Genomic DNA, 19,049 nt, shown 5'->3' with positions numbered 1-19,049 from the left:
CGTAATTTTTTCAGCTCCCCTAACGGGGGAACACCCTCTTTGCATACATTATGCCTGGCGCAGGCATAATGTAGCGCAAAGGGTTACAGAGTGGTGCAATGCATGCACTGCTCCACTCTGTAAACACGGCGTGGGGATTTTGGCCTTGTTGGGCCACATTAACGTAAAAAATAATGACGTTAATGTGGCACATGGTGACGCTAGGGGACTATAAATATGCCCCATATGGTATTTGACGCTGGCGCCACATTCATGCTATTTTACCGTGAAAGGGATAGGGAGTGTCCATTGGAAAACTGTTTCTAGTACCAGCGGCTGTTTCAGGCACCGTCGAGCAATATTCACCCTAAAATCTAAGAACAGTAAGGTGATAACTAGTGGGTAGTGAGGAGCTGTCGTTCTCTTGTTCCACTGGGGCCCATGACGGTTTTTCAGGCAACTACTATCAGTTCTGCAACATTCATGAAACAGTTTTGAACATTGATCCTAGCACCCTGTTAAGTAACAGTATACCATTGCATAACTGCCAATATTAAAACCGTTAATGCACCTTCAATAATTGTGAACTCAAATTAGTGTGTTGTACTGATTATTCTGAACTGGGAATTGCTTGCAGACAAAATAACATACATAAGTTGCAATCTTTTTATCAGTTTTGGAAGATGCCATTCGTACAAATATGACTGGGCACTGATTTTGACAAAGTAACTTCTCTGCATCAACAGAAGGAGCACTTGTAGGTGGAGGATAGGGGTTGCTAGATGGGACCCAAACGATGGTGCAATACTGTCATATTGTGACCAGCTACAGTACACATTTGCTTTACACTTCAAAGTGGCCTAAAGATTGTCGCTTGCCTGCGCTAGGTCATTACTACCACTTTCCCTTGTAGCAAGCTGCAAAAGTTTGAATATTGTGGGTTCTTTTCTCAGTAAATTTTGTTAGTGCCCAAATCTTTATTAGGACATTGGAATGTCTGGATCTCCATTGCAGACAATGGAGTGCTCTGGGCTTTTACTGGCTGGTAAAAGCCCTGAGTGTCAACATTCCAATGTTCTCTTTGTTCACAGCAACAGCTGTGAGCAAAGACTCATGGAGCTCGAGGGGATTTTAATCCCCTCGGGCTTCGTGAGGAATTTGTTTTATTTAACAGAACATTCTGCCCTCTAGTGGCAGAAAGTTCGAATAGCCGTAGAACCTGCAGTTGCAGGCTCTACCAGCCATTAAAGGCCCTCTCCCTTGTTAAAGGCCCTCGCCTTCGGATCAGGCCTTTGAAGCAGTAGAGCCCGCTACAGCGGGTTCTAGGGCTATATTACAGTCTAAACCAAAATCGTGGCCTTGAGATGTACACAAATTCTCATGGGAAGGTAAGGCAGTTCTTAGGTGTCCCATCTTTTCATTACTGAATGCATGACTAATACATTTTAATGCAGGGATGCGGCCACCAGCACTAAAATGCATTGGTTTAACCCAAGATGCGTAGTACATGGCAGGGCTGCCATTACAATTACCAACATATAGTAAGAATATGGGATGCAGATGACCCCAAAGCGAAGAGGGAGGGCTAACAGGTCAACCAATGGAGGCAAGGCTAACACTTCAAACAATGGGAGGGAGCTATTCTTGGAGCCAAAACAAAATACTAGAGTGTTAAATTATGCAATTTAGGCATCTGGGGCACAACTGATACGATTATGACAAAAAATGTTTTAGTAGATTTGACAATATTTATAGGCTTCTAAAAGAGATCTTTGAAAGGGTACGGAGTGAATGGCTACCAAAAAGCAGCTTCCATAGATTTAAATACAAAACACTTTAGCGCAGTTTTTGAAAAATTATTTCAAGACACAAACGTTTTATCACAATTCTCAGAAACATTTCTATTGTGAAACAATGAGCTGCTGAACTATTTCTAATTCCATCTCCTGAAGGACAGACTAAGGGCCTGATTCTAACTATGGAGGACGGTGTTAAACCGTCCCAAAAGTGGCGGATATACCACCTACCGTATTACGAGTTCCATAGGATATAATGGACTCGTAATACGGTAGGTGGTATATCCGCCACTTTTGGGACGGTTTAACACCGTCCTCCAAAGTTAGAATCAGGCCCTAAGTGTTGATCAATTGCATGTTTTTTATCTGCACATCAAGAAATTGCAACATGTGCAGGTGTTAGAAAATTGTGTTTATTGAGTTATGACACTGCATTTTGGGATGTGTAGCTGGCAAGTCTTGGGTTTGATTCCAAATGCTTCTTGCATTCCTCCTCAGATTGAACAAGTGAGGGTCTATCAGTTGACAATATTACCACCTGTTAATTTATCTGTCAAGGGGTATATACCCCTTTAAATCAAACTACCCTACTTTCAGCACTCCTATGAGATTACACAGCTATATCAATGGAGGAGCCACCTGTCCTAATGAACTGGCATAAAGGTAGTTTCCTTGAAATAACTGTTCTAGTATGCGAAGGACACAAGTACACATAGAATGTGTGACTGACCTGTGAAGAGGTCACTCTATCACAAACAGGAATCATGCAACTTAGTAGCATATGTTATAACCACAACAACAATGCTTTGAATTCTGTTCTGATGCCACTAGCACTTGAAGTGTGAAATCCACTAAAATATCAATATTGGTTTTAAATCCTGCAGAGGCAATGTGCATTATTTAATGCAACCATTGATATGAATATCGCCAGACATTTTACTGGCAATTTATACTACTTCAAAGAGGTAGGGCACAGCAATTCAAAGTCTACATAGGCATGTGCTGGTGTAATGCCTCTGCACAAGAACCCACCCCGAGAAAAAACACACAAGGCATATATTAAAGCAAATTGGATTTCTGTTTTGATTCTGGAAGTGTTTGCTTTTGGCAGCTGATGTCTGCCTCTGGTAAGATGTAAATTATATAATCATTCTTTACACAGCTGAACTATAAGTCTAATCATAGGACAGGTGTCAGGCAGTAGTTCATCTCCAAAGGACAAGAGCCACAAACCATCATTTCTGCTAGACTTCTTATTCTTCCTACATAAACCACCAGACCTGCATTTAGTACCTGAGGACACCCATTAAATATATTGCAAACCCATACATCTAAAATTTGAGTTGAGCTGAGTTGTTAGTTATAAAATGCACACAACATCCTAAGGCAATTTGGTGCTGAATCAACTAACAACAAAGGAAGAGATAGGAAGATAAAATAAACGGTTTTTAAGAGCTTTCCCAAAGGTTCTTTGTTTTGTGCAGGTCAAGACTTAGAGCCAAATTTGTCAAACGTTTTGCATTGCCATTGCGCCATGCAAGGGAACACAGGGCAACACAAAACCTACAATGAGATTTATCAAGCCACACAAGGCCACCTTGTGTGGCCATGCATGGCCTGGTAAATCTGGAGTAACACAAGGCAGTTCAAGTCACTTCTTTGCGTTACTGTGACCCAGAAAGGTATTTCATGGGTGTTTCCATGCATCCACCCATGGATTATGGCATATTCTCAGATTTACAATGCGTGATAGACTAGCAATATGTTAAAATGCTACATTTTCCCTGGAGAGGTATAAAGAGGACAAATATGTGTATTTCTCTTTGTTTTTCCTCTTTCTACTCTTTCTAAATGTACTGCATTCTGCAACACAGGTGGAAAGGAGAAACAACCTCAGAGGACTGTTTTTGTGGAGGAAAGCGCCCCTCCTGCACAAAAACAATACTGCCTCTAATGCAGACATCCTTGCACCATGGTGCAAGGGTGTCCAAGTTGGCTCGAGGTAGCACATAGAGCATCAGAGCAAGGAGAGACCAGGAATGTGCCATATAATGTCAAACATAGCACATTCCTGTCCACTTCCTGTAATGCAAGTCAGCATAGCAAGGTTTGTTGCTGTCCTGTGTTGGTTGAAAAATCATTGCAAATTACACTGCCATATTTCAAATGCTATAAGCCTGTAAATAGATGGTTTAGGAAGGCAAACATAGCAAACACTGGTCTTTTGTAAGCTAGAAATGGTAGTATCATTACCCACAAGCTTTGAGAGGCACTGAATGAAAAGAAGGGCTTTCATGAAGATCCTCTATTATATTCTGATGGAATTTTGCTCTCTCTCTTTTGATGAAGTTTAAGGGGCGGATTTACAAGCCCCTAGTGCTTCCTTGCGCCACATTAGCGTTATTTTTTTATATTCTAATGTGGCATTAGGAAGGCATTTTTGCCATGCCGGATTTACATAGTGGCACAATGCATGCATTGTGCCACTTTGCCCCCCCTAGCACTGCAGTATGCCCGCACCAGGCATAATGTATGCAAGGGGGGACTTCTGGCATTGGGAGGCCCGCAAAGATGGCACTGTGAAATTTACGAGATTTCACTGTGCCATGTTTGGTGTAATCTTTAACGCCTGCTCAGAACATGCGTCAAATGATGCACCCATACTAACCTATGGGTCTCCTTGTACTGTGCTCCACTAGCATAAAAATGCTTGACGCTAGTGGAGCAAAGTTCAACAATAGCGTCAAAAATGTTGACGCTATTGGCCTAAAGTACGCCACAGTGCGCCGTATTGTAAATACGGCACAACCATGGTGTCATTAGGTGGGGCAAGTGTGATGCAAGGAAATTGGCGCATCAGTGCTGAAGCACCAGTTTCTTGTAAATCTGCCCCTAAGTGTGGTGAAGTATTATTCTGTGTATTTGTAGATGTGGTCGGATGTAAGAACTAGGCCTTCCTTTTCTGTTGATTTGTTGCCAGGCATTTTAAATATTCATTATGGCCCTAATTACAAGTTGTCTGGTACTGACAGGATGCAAACTCTATGTCAGTAATTACTAGTACGGTGAGATAACAACCCACTATTACCATGCAATTAGGAGCTAACCCCACAGAATTGGGAATTGTTGTGCAGACCAGGATTTACATGGCAGTATTTCCGCATGTGTGAGAAACTAGGGTGTTGGTTGAGTAGGGTGTTACCCTTGCTCAGGCAACAGACACAATCCCTGTCAGGGTGAACCACAAAAGTCATTAAAGTAACCTGTGCTTAACCCTCTGGTAGCCTGGCACAAAAATACAGCACACAAATAATAATAAAGTGAAGACACAACACAAGAAAAACCCCACACCAGCTTAGAAAATAGAGTACATTTTAATAAATTATTTGACACCAAAACAATAAAAATCCAATCAGCCAACTGGAGCTATGATTTTTTAAAGTTTAAGGTCAAAACTAGTACCTAAAGGATCAAAGTGCCAACCACTAACTTCTAGTCATGTGGAATAAGGTCAAAATTGAAAAATGTGGTTGACCACGAGAGAGCACAGGTCAGATACAAAAAATGGATTGTGCCCGTTCACCACTTACCTTTGGACTTTGAAGGAATGTCAGCAAAAACTACCTGAGAAGATAAAGTTCAGAGGAGCACGGTTGCAGGTGGTGTCCGAGGAGAAGGCGTCATTTCCAGGGAGCCACTGGACAAAGTTGCAATTAAGATTTCCATGTTCAGACTTAGGGCCTGGTTTAGAGTTTGGTGGATAGGTTACTCCGTCACAAATGTGACAGACATCCTGTCTGCCTTATTATGATTCCATAGGATATAATGGAATCGTAATACGGTGGACGGGATATTCATCATGTTTGTGATAGAGTAACCCCATCCTCTCCACTCTACATCAGGCGCTTAGTTTTTTTCTGTAAGTCAAAAATGTCCAGCAGGATGAAGCTACAAGCTGTAGTCAATGAAGGTTCCAAAAGCTGGATACCCCTTCTGCAAAGGAGCGCTAAACAGGATTTGCTGCTGCAGAGAAGAAGGTAGCAGGAGCTTGAGTGGTCAGGCCAACCAGCGATGCACTTTCGGTGAATCAACGTGCAGGTAGGTCATGTCTCCTCTTTGTTCTCCAAGCAGTTTTTAGCCCAAAAATTTTAAAGTCCCAAGATTTGGATTTTGGCTATCTGGGCACCTTTATCACCACTTCCAATGGTTGAGTACTGGAGACGCACCACTTGGAGGGTCAGGACTCACTCAGGCTGGGTCCAGGTGCGAGTTCAGGATGGCAGGAGCCTTTTCTATCCCTTAGGCTCCAAACCGGTACACCAGCCATCTAGCCATTGGAGTCACTGTGAAAGTCCTGGCTTCAAAGTGCAACAGGGCAGGTGTCTGAGGGTTCAAGGCAGGCTTCAGATAGTAGGGAAGTCCTTCCAGGTTCAGCAAAGCAATCTATTTAATATAGGCAGGCCACAGCAGCAGGCATTCCTCTGAGAGTTCTTCCGTAGGTCCAGAAAGTGAAGAGTAGGTTTGTGGGTCATATTTTTATGCTTGGTGACTTCCTGGAAGTAGGATAAATTTCTAGAGAATTCCCTTTGAAATTCTTGGAGCTTCCTGCCTTATGTGCCCTGGTTCTAGTGTCACTGCATGAAAAATTAGGCCGTGTAAAGTCCATTGTGTGAAGGCAGGGCAGCGCCTCTTTACTTGTAAGTGCGGCTGTGCCCAGCTCCACCCTGCCATCCTGCCAGTGATGGCCCATCCAGGCCCCCCAACCCTTCTATCATGTGGCTGTCTGGGAAGAATAAACAAGCCCAACTGTCAGCTACACCCAGTCATGTGACCCGGGACCAGGCTGCTGGCACCAAATAGCTAGGACAAGAAATGCCAACTTTCTAAAAGTGCTATTTTCAAAATTGTAACTTAAAATCTGACTTTACATAAAAGTGGATTTTAAATTACAATGCCTTAGACACCAAACATGAAATCTCTACCTGCTCCCAACCAAAAGTTAGCACTTATATAATGTATTAAGGCCACCCAATTTTATCCTGTCGGAGAAGTAGGCCTCAAAGTAGTAAAAAATGAATGTAGGAGTTTTTTTACTACCAGGAGATGTAAAATGTAAGAGTACATGTCCAACCTTTTAATTGCAAAGCACCCTGCCCTGTGGGCTACCTGGGCCTACCTTAGAAGAGGAGTTTATTTCTTGGAAAGGTGGTTATGTTGCCAAGGCGAGATGGCAGTTTAACACTGCGTTAGGAATCACTAGCGACCTGGGACATGTTTTAAGGGGCTACTTAAGTGGGTGGCAAAATAAGTACTGCAGACCCAGAAGCAGCATCTAATTTACAGACCCTGAGTGTATGGTATACCACTCTACTACGGACTCATAAGAAAACTAAATATGCCTATGAGGTGTAAGCAATTACTTAATTTTACCAAGTTTCAGGGAGTGAGCACAAGCACCAAAGCACTGGTTAGCAAGTGGTAAAGTTTACAGAGCCCTAAGGCCAGCAAAAACAAATTCAGTAAAATAAGAGGGTGAAGGCAAAAGCCACACTAAGGCTGAGAGGTCTAACAGCATGGCATTCTTTTTCCCTGGGATTTACCACATACGTTTGAAACCTGCTCTGAGCAGGTGGTAAAAGTGTTCAAGTGATAAAAGTATGCAGAGGTGCAGGGGCTATGGTAAGGCAGAAGTGGAGGGAGAGGATGAGGGAGGCATTGTAAGGAGTGGTGAATGGAAGCTGGCAATGGGGCACACGTAATGCTCCTTTCGCTTAGACTTGTCTGAAGTTTCGGCAGTGGTCCTGGAAGGGATCTGGGGTATAATATAAATTGTTTTCTATAGTGACTTTACCTGCAGGATTTCCCGACCAGTAAAATTGGGTTCATTGTTCCAATACGGTGTAAATCTGGATGACAAAACACTGGAACTCTTATCATTGTGCAAAATGCAATTCCACATGGAATTCCTCTATACAGCGTTCCCAATCAGGACCTATGTCTTTTAAGGGTACCATGCAGATGGACTGATAAAATAGACCGAATGCAACATCGTGAAGCATGAGAAGCTATGAAAAAAAAAATATATATCTCTTCCACCACATATAACTTTTCGATGACCTCAGTGGTTGAAGAAGGTGTGATCTACTGGGAAAATAACTTCCAGTCTCTGTTTCATTTTTATAATTACTGTTTTTATAAATGTTTTTAAAGAAAGCATTCCAGAGTAGGTAATGCTGACCCTTAGGTGCCTGTGGCTGAAAAGAGGTGGGAGGAGGCTCCTGTTCTGTGATGCCACTAGAGAGGGAGACAGGGAAAAAAAAACAAACCTGCTTGCCAGGGTGCTTGGTACCTGAAAGAAATGTAAATTTGTGCAATTGGTTATTCAGTAAATCTAAAGAATGCTTGGAAATCAGTATATGGATTCAACCAATTGAGTCATTTGAGGCTTCATTGTGACAAATGTTTATTTGATTTGAAAGGTAATGTAAGGGTGTTATCAACAACATTTGTCCTAATGGAAACTTAAAAAAAAACCTATTTGGACTAGGAATAGGCTGATTGCATATTACTAAATGTATATATACTGTATATTGTCACCACACTTGTTTTTATCCTATACATGTGGGGGCATCTCACTTTAGATGATCCTTTGTCTTGAGCAGCATGGTGTACGAAAACGTATGGATTGGAATGTGGCCCCAATTGATTGCCAGTGGCTGACATTAATTCAAGCACTAATTGCACAAATCACCTTTTTTTTGTTGTAGTTGATGTCATAAGTGTGGGTGTGCCCAAACGTCAATTCAGTACTCACTGTGACATTTTACTGATGAGTCCTAAGCAGGACAAAACCAGCTTTGGGTTTCTTAAGGTCCTTCCGAAGGTGGCCTAACTGCCATTTGGAACAGACTGTTTCCATTAGCAACAGGGTCCGTATTGATTCCCTTAAGTTTGTGCAGAGTGGAATGGTGGGTGAAAAAAGATGAATTGGAATATGGCTTGACTGATTGCCGGTGGCTGAGATTAATTCAAGCTTTTCATCCATCATCTTGTTGCATTTATATCATGCAAACATGGGCCAGGAAGGTGCAGCACATGAAGGATTGGAGGTCGGGGGTAGGACAATTGCTGAGTGATAGAGGCTTCACAAGCCTAGGTGGAGAGAATGAGTTTGGAACTATTGTTGTAATGGCGTAGACTGCCCATGTCCTATCCAAGAGAAATATGTTGGTGATGGGCTGCAGATGGGAGGCCCAGCACTTTATGCATCAACCCCTGTAGTGAATCAGAGAGTGGGGAATCTAATATCTGACAGGTACATGCATCATCACTTTCCCTATTTTGCCCGCTGCTGCCTGCTCTATTTTCCTATCCTCGCTGTTCCCTCTCTGCAGATTCCTGCAGTAACCCCATATAAAGTCCTTGGTAGTGGTGAAAGGAAAGTATAATAATGATCATGGGGTCCGAACGGAATACTGTCAAGTTGCAGAGCAAAGGAACAACAGGATGGGGCTCAGGCAGAGGCGGGGACAAGGAGATAGGTGGTGAGGATCATGAGAGGGAATAAGGACGGAATGAGACATGGGCAAGTGGCAGAAGGGAAAGGAGAAAATGGGTGAAACACCATGAGCAGAACTGCACACAGACACGTGGGCACGCAGAGTTGCAGTATTTTCCGTTCATACCTGCATTCTACCTGTGTCAATGTGTGACATCGTAGCCCCTTAAAGCCCCACTTTCTGCCAAAGCAAATCTTTATTTCCTCTGATAAATAATCGCTACCATTCCGAGACGGCCAAGCAGCTGTTTGCACATATGGCATCGAAGTATCTGAACTACGGTGAATGCACGCTTCGCCATCTTTTCACTGCCACGGAAAGTCTCCTTGGCAACATTAAAGTATATAATGGAAACAGAGAATTCTGTCGAGTAGTCCATCTCTCAAAAGATTCACTCTAATAGTTTTCCCTTAGCGGTGCTTAAACGAAAACAGCAATCCCACTACCGAGAGTGAAGCAGCAGCTTCCGCTTATTTTTCAGAGGAAACACCGCAAATTCATGAACATAACTGTCTCACAAAATGTATTTAGTGGCACCAAAACCGCAAAGTAAATGTATTGTTGGTAATGACATGATGTGGCAGGAAGAGAAAAATAGGCTGCTTGGGAAAATCAGGACCTGATTTAGGTCTTGGAGGAAGAAATACTCATAAACGTGAAGGATATCCCGTCCACGTATTACGATCCCCATAGGAGATAATGCGATCGTAATACGGTGGACGGTATATCAGTCACGTTTGTGACACGGTATTTCCCTCTGCCAAGACCTAAACAGGGGCTAAGTGATTACACACTTCTCTGGTTTGCTGTTGCACATTGTATTGCAGGCATTCAGGCCCATAGTTATACTTTTTGACGCACAACTGCGGCAACGCAGTTGTGCGTCAAAAATTTTAACGCCATTCCAAAGCACCATGCGGGCGCCTTATTTATCGAATGACGTTAGCCGGCGCAGCTGACTGGTGTGCGTAAAAAAAAATGACTCACACCAGGCAGCGCCGGCGTAGGGGAAAATGGAGCTTGGGCGTCAAAAAATGGGGCAAGTCAGGTCTGAGGCAAAATTTTGGCCTCAACCCGATTTGCGCCATTTTATTTGACGCCCAACACCCATTGAAATGACTCCTGTCTTAGCAAAGACAGGAGTCATGCCCCCTTGCTCAATGGCCATGCCCAGGGGACTTATGTCCCCTGAGCATGGTCATTGGGCATAGTGGCATGTAGGGGGGCACAAATCAGGCCCCCCATGCCACAAAAAAAATACTAAAAAAATACTTACCTGAACTTACCTTAACTTCCCTGGGATGGGTCCCTCCATCCTTGGGTGTCCTCCTGGGGTGGGCAAGGGTGGCAGGGGGTGTCCCTGGGGGCATGGGAGGGCACCTCTGGGCTCCTTCTGAGCCCACAGGTCCCTTAACGCCTGCCCTGACCCAGGCGTTAAAAAATGGCGCCCATCAGGCTGGGCGCCGTTTTTTAAGGCCTGCCCCCTCCTGCGCGTCAAAATGACGTCACAGTATAAATAAGGCGCACAGGCCTTAAAGTCATTTTTTGGAAGGGAACGCCTACCTTGCATATAATTAACGCAAGGCTGGTTCCCCCCTCTTAAAAAATGACGCACATGGTGGAACTTTGACGCCCGCGGGGTCGGACGTCAAAGTATAAATATGGGGCAGTGTTTGCGCCGATTGTGCGTCAAAAATTTTGCCGCACATACGACGCAAAGAGAGTATAAATATGGGCCTCAGTTACTTGAAGGTGGTGTAGTTGCCATGTCAGCTGAAATAGCTGCAAAGAGGTTTACACTTTCCATAGCCCACTTCCAAATTGGCTAGAACATTTTTCACCTACCTTTGAGAACAAGCACTGGCATAGACAATGGGTCTGGTATTGGCTACAAGCCTTTTCCTTTTGTCTAATCTTGTTTTGCGTTGGCAAGAGTTCTGCAAAATTTGATTTGTGTGGAAGCAGCCGGTCCTTTCCAATCTAAAAAAACACACATTGACTGGCACGGAAGAAAGTACTTCGTGTGTTGATGCGCATCCTGTCAAAGGGCCGAACGGCGTCACCTACAGTGAAGTTAGCCAATGGCTGAAGTGGGCTGACTCACTGCCCTATGCTGTGTGCTGTAGTGGGTAGAAGATAAAACAGAATTGCACAATAATAGAACAGTGACTGAAGAGGGCTGGCTGAAACGCCAGACCTGAAAAGGGAGTTGAACCATTTTCACTCAAGCACACTGAATAATATGTGTACAACAAAAACCCAAAATAGAGATCAACCCATTCATATAGAGAGGAGATATTCGTAATCACATTCTGAGAAAATAGTGTACCACATCTACTTCGTTTTCCTTTAGGGTTTGATGTCTGCGTGAATTAAGGGGTCGCAATAGTATATCTTTCTTCACTTTTCAAATGATCGATACTTTAACATGTAGCTAGGGTGAATCTGTGTATTCAATTTGTCTTTACTCGGTGTGAATCCTATTAATAGGCATGTGTAGGGGAATGTACTCCAAGCAAATCTTTCTTTAAATAACCGTTTAAAAAAAATGGTAACTAAAACAAATTGTGACAAAGATTCCCTATGTCTATTAAACACGTTTGTCTTAAATATTTCCATTTATATGACTCATGTAATTGGCTGGGTCATTAAAGTCTGATTCTCTTCCTTGATAATCCCGGAGTGGGTGAAATATTATACTTGTGAAACATGCAAAATATTTGTGAAAATTACATTACCCAAAATGCATTTCTCTGATCGTCTGGTCATAACATAGCATGTGTATTTGTAAAGCACACATAACCGTAGGTATCTAGGCGCTGAATAACAGATGTTTATTGTTACCCAACTCAATGGTGCTCATTTTATAAACCTCAGAATTTTGGACGAAAAGCTGAGTGGAACCACTGGGACTTGAACCTGTGACAGCGAGGCCAAACAGAGGTTCTTACTGTGGACACCTTAGGCCACTAAGCCACCAGACCCATAACCATACAACTCTTGGTACACAAGTCACACAAGATATCCAGAGGAGGCAGGTTTAGGTAGAAAATGGCCGCAATGCCACACATCCGTTTTTAGTTCATGAGGACAATTCTTGCTTGAATCAGTCTCCTGCAAGTAAAACTTAGCACAAAAGGTATAACCTCCTTCGGAAAAGCATTACACTAAACACTTGTAATCCCAAAACAGTCAAGGTGTTGTTAGCAAGCCATAACCATTTTTGTCTGTCTCATTGCTTTTTATGTGAGATTATTTCCAAGTACTTGATTCTTTTTTTATTCTCATTCTTCCCCCTTCTCCTCATACCTTGTGGAACAGATCCACTTTCTGTCAAGGGTGCAACCTAAGTCGTATGTTTAGATTGATTGATTTGCTTTCACAATTTGGTCAAGTTCTTCTATTGGGCTCCCTTTTTTATCTGAGTTAGAGGTACCAAATCACAACATATTGGGCCGGATCACAAATAATTTTTGAGTCGTGCTATTTCATGTGTTGGTGGTAAGTTATGGCAGTGCTTACCCTAAATAACTTTTGCCAGGTTATTATGAAAAGATCCTGGAAGAGGGAATGCGTGTCAAAAATGCAAACATCTGTTCTACAACCTTTTTTTGTGGTGGCACCCTGTTGTGTTGTTTTTTGTGCTGCTTTGCTTTTGTGCTACATTATAAAACAAAGGAAACCCTATGATCACTAGGGTCCTGGCTGTCAATTAAAGAAGAGAGATCAATGGCCCATAATACCAACAAAATGTAACTGAAATCAAATCACAACACATGATGAGGTGCAAAAGTGTAAGTGCTTGGTGCTCAGAAGAGTGAGGCACTCATGTGATATTGGGAAATAGTTGTGTATCACAAAGCTTTCTTAATAGATGACCCAGAGAACAACGTAAGATACAAAGTTCATTGGAATCGAGCAATTCGTCAATGGTCTTTTGTTCCCTATTGATAAACGGGATCATCAGCAAGACTCCTAAAATATATGAGCCTGACAAGATGCTATATGTAATTGGAGAGGGGAAAAAGAGTGGAGGGGTAATATAGGAAAAAGGAAATATGCATAAAACGTTATATTCACAAGCACATTATATAAAGCCAACTGCCAAAATATACAACCACTTACTTGAGAGCATGCAGCAAAATCAGCACACAACATGCAGAGAATTCCAAAAAAGTGTTGTTGGAGAGCTATGAAGAAAAAAGGAGTGATAGTTATGTGAAATTACTGCCATAGATGGGGAGTAGCAGGAGCATGAACAGATAAATACTTGAATTGATAGTGTTTTGGCTCGGTTGAAGCAATGAAGAGCAGAACAAAATACTGTAGGTCAGACAATCTCAGTTAAGAACCAATGCAAATCATGGGAGGGGGGCAGGTGTTAATAAATGACCCTTTCAAGTGAGGTATTATACCTCAACCGGTCATCAAGCAGAGGAGTAGAGTAAACCAAAATAAAGCTGCAGTGACCCGCTGTGCTGGGAGACGTGTGGCCACAGTGGACCATTTCCCAAGAAGGAAACAATGTGTGAAAGCGGCACCTCAGCCATTACATCATAGTTGAGTGGTTAAGTAGTCACAACCATGGTAAAGGATAAACAAAGAAAGAGGACTACACTCTCATACCATGGCCAAGAGGAGTGGCCATCTTAGAGCTGCACAGACAAGGTTGGACAAATCAAATTAGGGAGGTAATGGTGGTACAATGGAGGAACCAGGGAACATCCAATGAAGGGGTTATTTAAAAAAACAATCAATGATGAAATTAAAGCAACAGGGATTTAATAGAGACTCCTTTATTGCTGTAGTGTCGGTGGAGGGGAGAAGACACAAAGGCAGAGAGAACAATAAAGAGTATAATACAAAAAAGAAGACGTTGGTTCACCTGTGAGCCGTATCGGTCCCCGGGGCTCACAGGTGAACCAACGCTTGTGGTTCTATACCAATTCATAATGGATTTTTGAGCCTGCTACCTCCCCGATGGGGCCCACCAGTAATACTTGGAAGGTTTTGAATTAATTAATACACAAAGCTGTTTTCATAAAGGATTAGGTACGTTATTAGGTCCTGAAGAATCGCATGAGATCAATTTTCAACTCAATATAGCGAGAAACATGTTGACCCCTTGATTGAGTATCACAGTGATTCTGTGTACTCTTATTATTTTTTGTACCTTTTTACTCTGAATTCTAGTAAAATTGTTTAGATTTTGTGTCTAGGGAATGTAGACATTATTTTACCATATCCCTAAACGATGTTTTTAACCATGCCAGGGGTTTAAATATCAGAATAAATAGTTTTTTTACCCCTAGTCATTTTTAATCTTTTCTATACCAATCCTCTTTTTTCACTACTTGACCGGCTTTACACCAACTGTCTAAAGATCTCCGGCAAAGAGCCCCTCTGTGGGGCCCGTCAGGCATTGCAGTGCCGGCCTGACGAGGAGCATAGCCCTATGATGAAGCATGTCACCGGATGGTGAGTGAGGGCTCTTGCTTCGAGCACATTGCTCCCCCTTCTTGTTTTTGGAAACCTACCCTTAAAACCATAACCCTCGTGTTTCTATCTTATTTTGGAACTATGTGTATATTTTGTTTAGTATATTATTGGGAGACACACACACAGGACCAAGAGTTACTCTTTTTTCTCTGAATCTCCCGCTCTGCCCCTCCTTTTTGAATTTGAGGAATGTAAAGTATTCATTCGAGTAAGGACATCAGGTACAGTCCAGGGTTCAATGTGCTCAGTTGAATTACCCACTTCAATTCTACCTTCTTCAGAATTTGATTTATGTAACTTCCTGTGGGGGGTGTTGTAGGGACGGAAATCACCTGCCAATGTAGTTCATGTTCCATGTGATACACTGCTGAAAGTGCTAAAGAAGAGGAACAAAAAGGTTATTGCATCGGATTCCACTGTGATGTTGACAGATTCAAATCTTAATTTTCTGTGTCTTCTGGCAAAGAATAGCATACTCTACATTATTTGTTTGAAATTAGACAGATTCTCCAATTATCCGTACACCTTTAGGTACATTTTAGATGCATCATTTTAATCAATCATCTTGCCTGCATTCTTGGAATTTATGCATTAGGTGGTTTTCTTCTTTGTGTCTTCTCACTGTTGTTGGGTCAGGTTATCTTACCTGATAAGAGCCCAAAACTGTATTTTTTGCTTGCTTATTAATTTTATTGTTGTTAAGCTAAGTGACACAATGCCTACATCGCTACATGCATTTATTTCATCCAGCTTGCCGAAACAAATGAACTGCTTGTGTTTTTTCCTTTCCTTGTCAGTGTTCTGATTGATTCAGGCATCATGCTCTATGCCTTATTTTTCTATGTCGCATGTTTTGTACTTGAGCAGAATATTCATCAAAGATCAATACTCTAATATTCATTTAACCCTGCTATTTGTGGTCAAATGCAATTGGGTCCCGCTGCAAATGTAGATCCTGAAATTAAGAAATTAAAAAAAATACATTTGGAGGTATCCAAAATGTTAACACAGAGTCATCTAGCACCTGGGGAGATATCAGTTGCCCAAATATTGATAATGTAGGCTTTTGGACTTGATAATGCCCTCTTTTTCTGTCCTAGTCTGGAACTCCCCAGAACGCGATTTGTAACTTCTGTGTTTAACATATTTGAAAAGCATACCGTTTTTGATAACATATATTTCTTGGTGGACCAAATTATGTGGATAGTAATTATTGATTGCATAAGTTTAAAAAACCTGTAACACATGTTGATGTATTTTATATTGTCTTTATAAGTTTGAGCTTAGACTTTAAGGGATAAAATGGAAGAATTTCCCTTTAAAATATACCATAATGTCTTATTTGTCTGCCATATATTTCTTTTTTTATTATTGATGAAGGTTTTGATATAGTTGTGGGTTCATAAAGGACACTAGTACTCAAGGGTGTAGCCAGAAAATTAAAATGCCCTCCACTTTGAGCCAAAGCTCTTATGGCACCAAACAAGCCATTGCAACCCTCCCCAGAAGAGTTCTCTGTTCTTTTCCATCCAAGCACCTATCTGTTTCCCCTTCCATCTACGTACTAATATCCACCATTTCACATTTACATTCTGTCATCCATTCAATCTTTCATCTATAATTCATTCTTTCACCATTCCGTCTCTCTGTCCATCTGTCTGCCCATTCTTATCCAATCTTATTCATCCATCTCCAAACCTGTCCATCAAACCCATCAATCCATCCATCCATCATCCACCCATCCATCATGCTATCATCCACCCTTTCACTCATTCCAGTCATTCATCCATCCCTCCATCCTTTTACTCATCCATCCAACCTTTCACTCATCCATCTATTCAGCCTTTCACTCTTCCATCCCTCCACCCTGTTATCCATTCATCCATCCTCCTGTTCATCCATCCATCCATTCTTTCACTCATCCATCTGTCCATTCACCCATCCATCGGCCCTCCCTTTTACTCTTCCATCCACCCTTTCACTCATCCACCCACCCTTCTGCCCATCCATCCTTCCATCCATCCGTGTACCCTTTCACGCATCCCTCCATCTTTTCACTCTCATCCATTCATCTTTTCACTCATCAATCACTTCATCTTTTCACTCATCCATCCACCCATCTATTCATCCATCCTTCAACTATCCACCCACCCTTTCACTCATCCATCCACCATCCATGTATCCACTCTTCCACCATCCATTCATCCATTTATCCTTTCACTCATCCATTAATTTTTTCATTCATCCTTTCCCTCATTCATCAATCCATCTATTTATCATCCATCTATCCACCCACCCCTTCACTCATCCATCGATTCTCCCTTTCACTAACACATCAATCCTTACATCCTTTCAATCACACACTGACTCACCCACCATTTCACATTAATAACGAGACTTTATCCGCCCGGGTGCAGAATAAAGAAGCCCATCGAGAACCCTACCCCCGCTGTAGCTGCTAAAGCTGGGGTGTCTCAACGCCCCTGCTAACACTTTTTGAAGTCTAAGGGAATCAGGCTGCCTTTCATGTACCTCTAAACGTAGGCAACGAAAGGCACTAACGTGTTTGGTTCTCTTTCTGATATTGGATAGCATTATTCAATGTGTCCTGTGAATGTCTAGCAACATCCAAAATTCCAGTATCCATCAACATTCCTTGGTCAATATATTTGGCTATGCAGGCCTTAAAAGAATATTGCATAGTCATGATCCTCCGTTTCTTCTTTTCGGTGCTTGGACAATTTTAGCACTCTGCCTTTATGCTTGAGTGCAGGTTGGGGATATTGGGTTAAAACATCACCTTAACCACTTGCTATGTTTCTTTCATTCAATTCTTTAAACATTTTATTTGTTATCCATATGGGTAAATCCAGTCACGGGGAAGTGGTTATCTACAGTTACCAGTGGTGCATCTAATTGTGGTTTCTTCCCGGCTGTAGTTAGCACAGTCAACAGATCTTTCTATATTTTATAGTAATCAATATAATGGCTGAAGACAGGTGCATGTAGTACATGAAAATGTGTGAGGTGTAGTTCGAGTTAAACCTTTTCATCGAAAGTGCAGAGGCTGCAAGTGAAATTTGAAAGAAGTTGGTGGTAAATATCAGGTTTTTCCCATCAAACAAGAGAGAGAATGAGATGGAGAGAGAGAAAGTAAAAATCCCTTCAGACAGAGTCTTGCAAAAATTGAACAAATCATTGCTTTATGCAGTGTCATTTTAATTTACATTTATTTTAAAAACCCTGTGATCCGGAACAGCTTTCATGAAATATTCTGTACATTTATGGCATGCAATGCAAGCCTGGCCTTCACAAGTAAGCAATCAGAAAATGCTGTCACCATTATTTATTTTTCCTAGAGTTTCTCTAAAAACCTTCTTGAAATCCGGAGAAAATAAATATCGTTTAAAAAATGCAACTTCCCAGCGGCTTTTATTTTCTTTGCATCTACCCTCTCACATATATTTCCATCCGGAACCTTTCAAGTAGGATTTTAGTTAAATGTTATAACTGAACATCTGCTTGGAAGGAGAAGAGTTGAAAAAAAGAACTAAATTCAGACACTCCCTGCAGTACAGAGCAGAGCTAGACAGTCTGTTGCTAAGGTTATGGACAGCTTATAGGTTACACCAGAGTTACAGCCTACAGTCTCTGACAGCATTCGTGATTATCACTCAAATATCAGCTTTAAATATATATTTGGAAATGCATTCATTTCATCCCCAAAACATCAGCTTTTCAATGTATGAAAATAAGCATATTTTGATATCAAATGGGATTTTCATTTTGAAAAAATAAACCTAATTCCCAAAAAACGAAGGCGCTCATTTACAAGCCCCTTGTGCCACCGTAGCATCATTTATTTTTGCGCTATGGCGGCACTGAATAGTCCCCCACCCCATGCAGTATTTACAAACTGGTGCAATGCCACCATTGCACCAGTCTGTAAACCTTTGCACCACATTATACCCACCCCAGATATAATGTATGCAAGGGAGGAACTTCCCTGCAAAAACCACTGCAGGAATGGCGCATTGAAATTTAAAAGATTTCACTGCGCTAATCTGAGCTGTTACAGTGCATTTTTTTTAATGCCTGCTCAGGGCAGGCATTAAAGTGACGCTGTGCTGTTTTCAATGGGGCCCCCTTAGCATTGCTGGACTAGCATCAACATTTTTGACACAAGTCCAGCAATGCTAATTTTTAGCACCACAAC

General features: G+C 41.9%; 1 long non-coding RNA gene across 1 annotated transcript in view; it reads right to left on the bottom strand.

The window, feature by feature from the left end:
• LOC138296171 (uncharacterized) overlaps positions 1–19,049 on the bottom strand; it is a 286,156-nt gene that overhangs the window by 38,163 nt on the left and 228,944 nt on the right. The window contains exon 2 of the long non-coding RNA XR_011203777.1: positions 13,460–13,524. This is a non-coding gene — a long non-coding RNA (uncharacterized lncRNA). The remainder of the gene's footprint in view (positions 1–13,459; positions 13,525–19,049) is intronic.

Source organism: Pleurodeles waltl, chromosome 5 (assembly GCF_031143425.1).
Source record: "Pleurodeles waltl isolate 20211129_DDA chromosome 5, aPleWal1.hap1.20221129, whole genome shotgun sequence".
In the NCBI taxonomy this organism is placed as follows: Eukaryota; Metazoa; Chordata; class Amphibia; order Caudata; family Salamandridae; genus Pleurodeles; species Pleurodeles waltl.
Note: the sequence above shows the minus strand (reverse complement) of the source record. Positions and strands in the feature narration are given on the sequence as shown.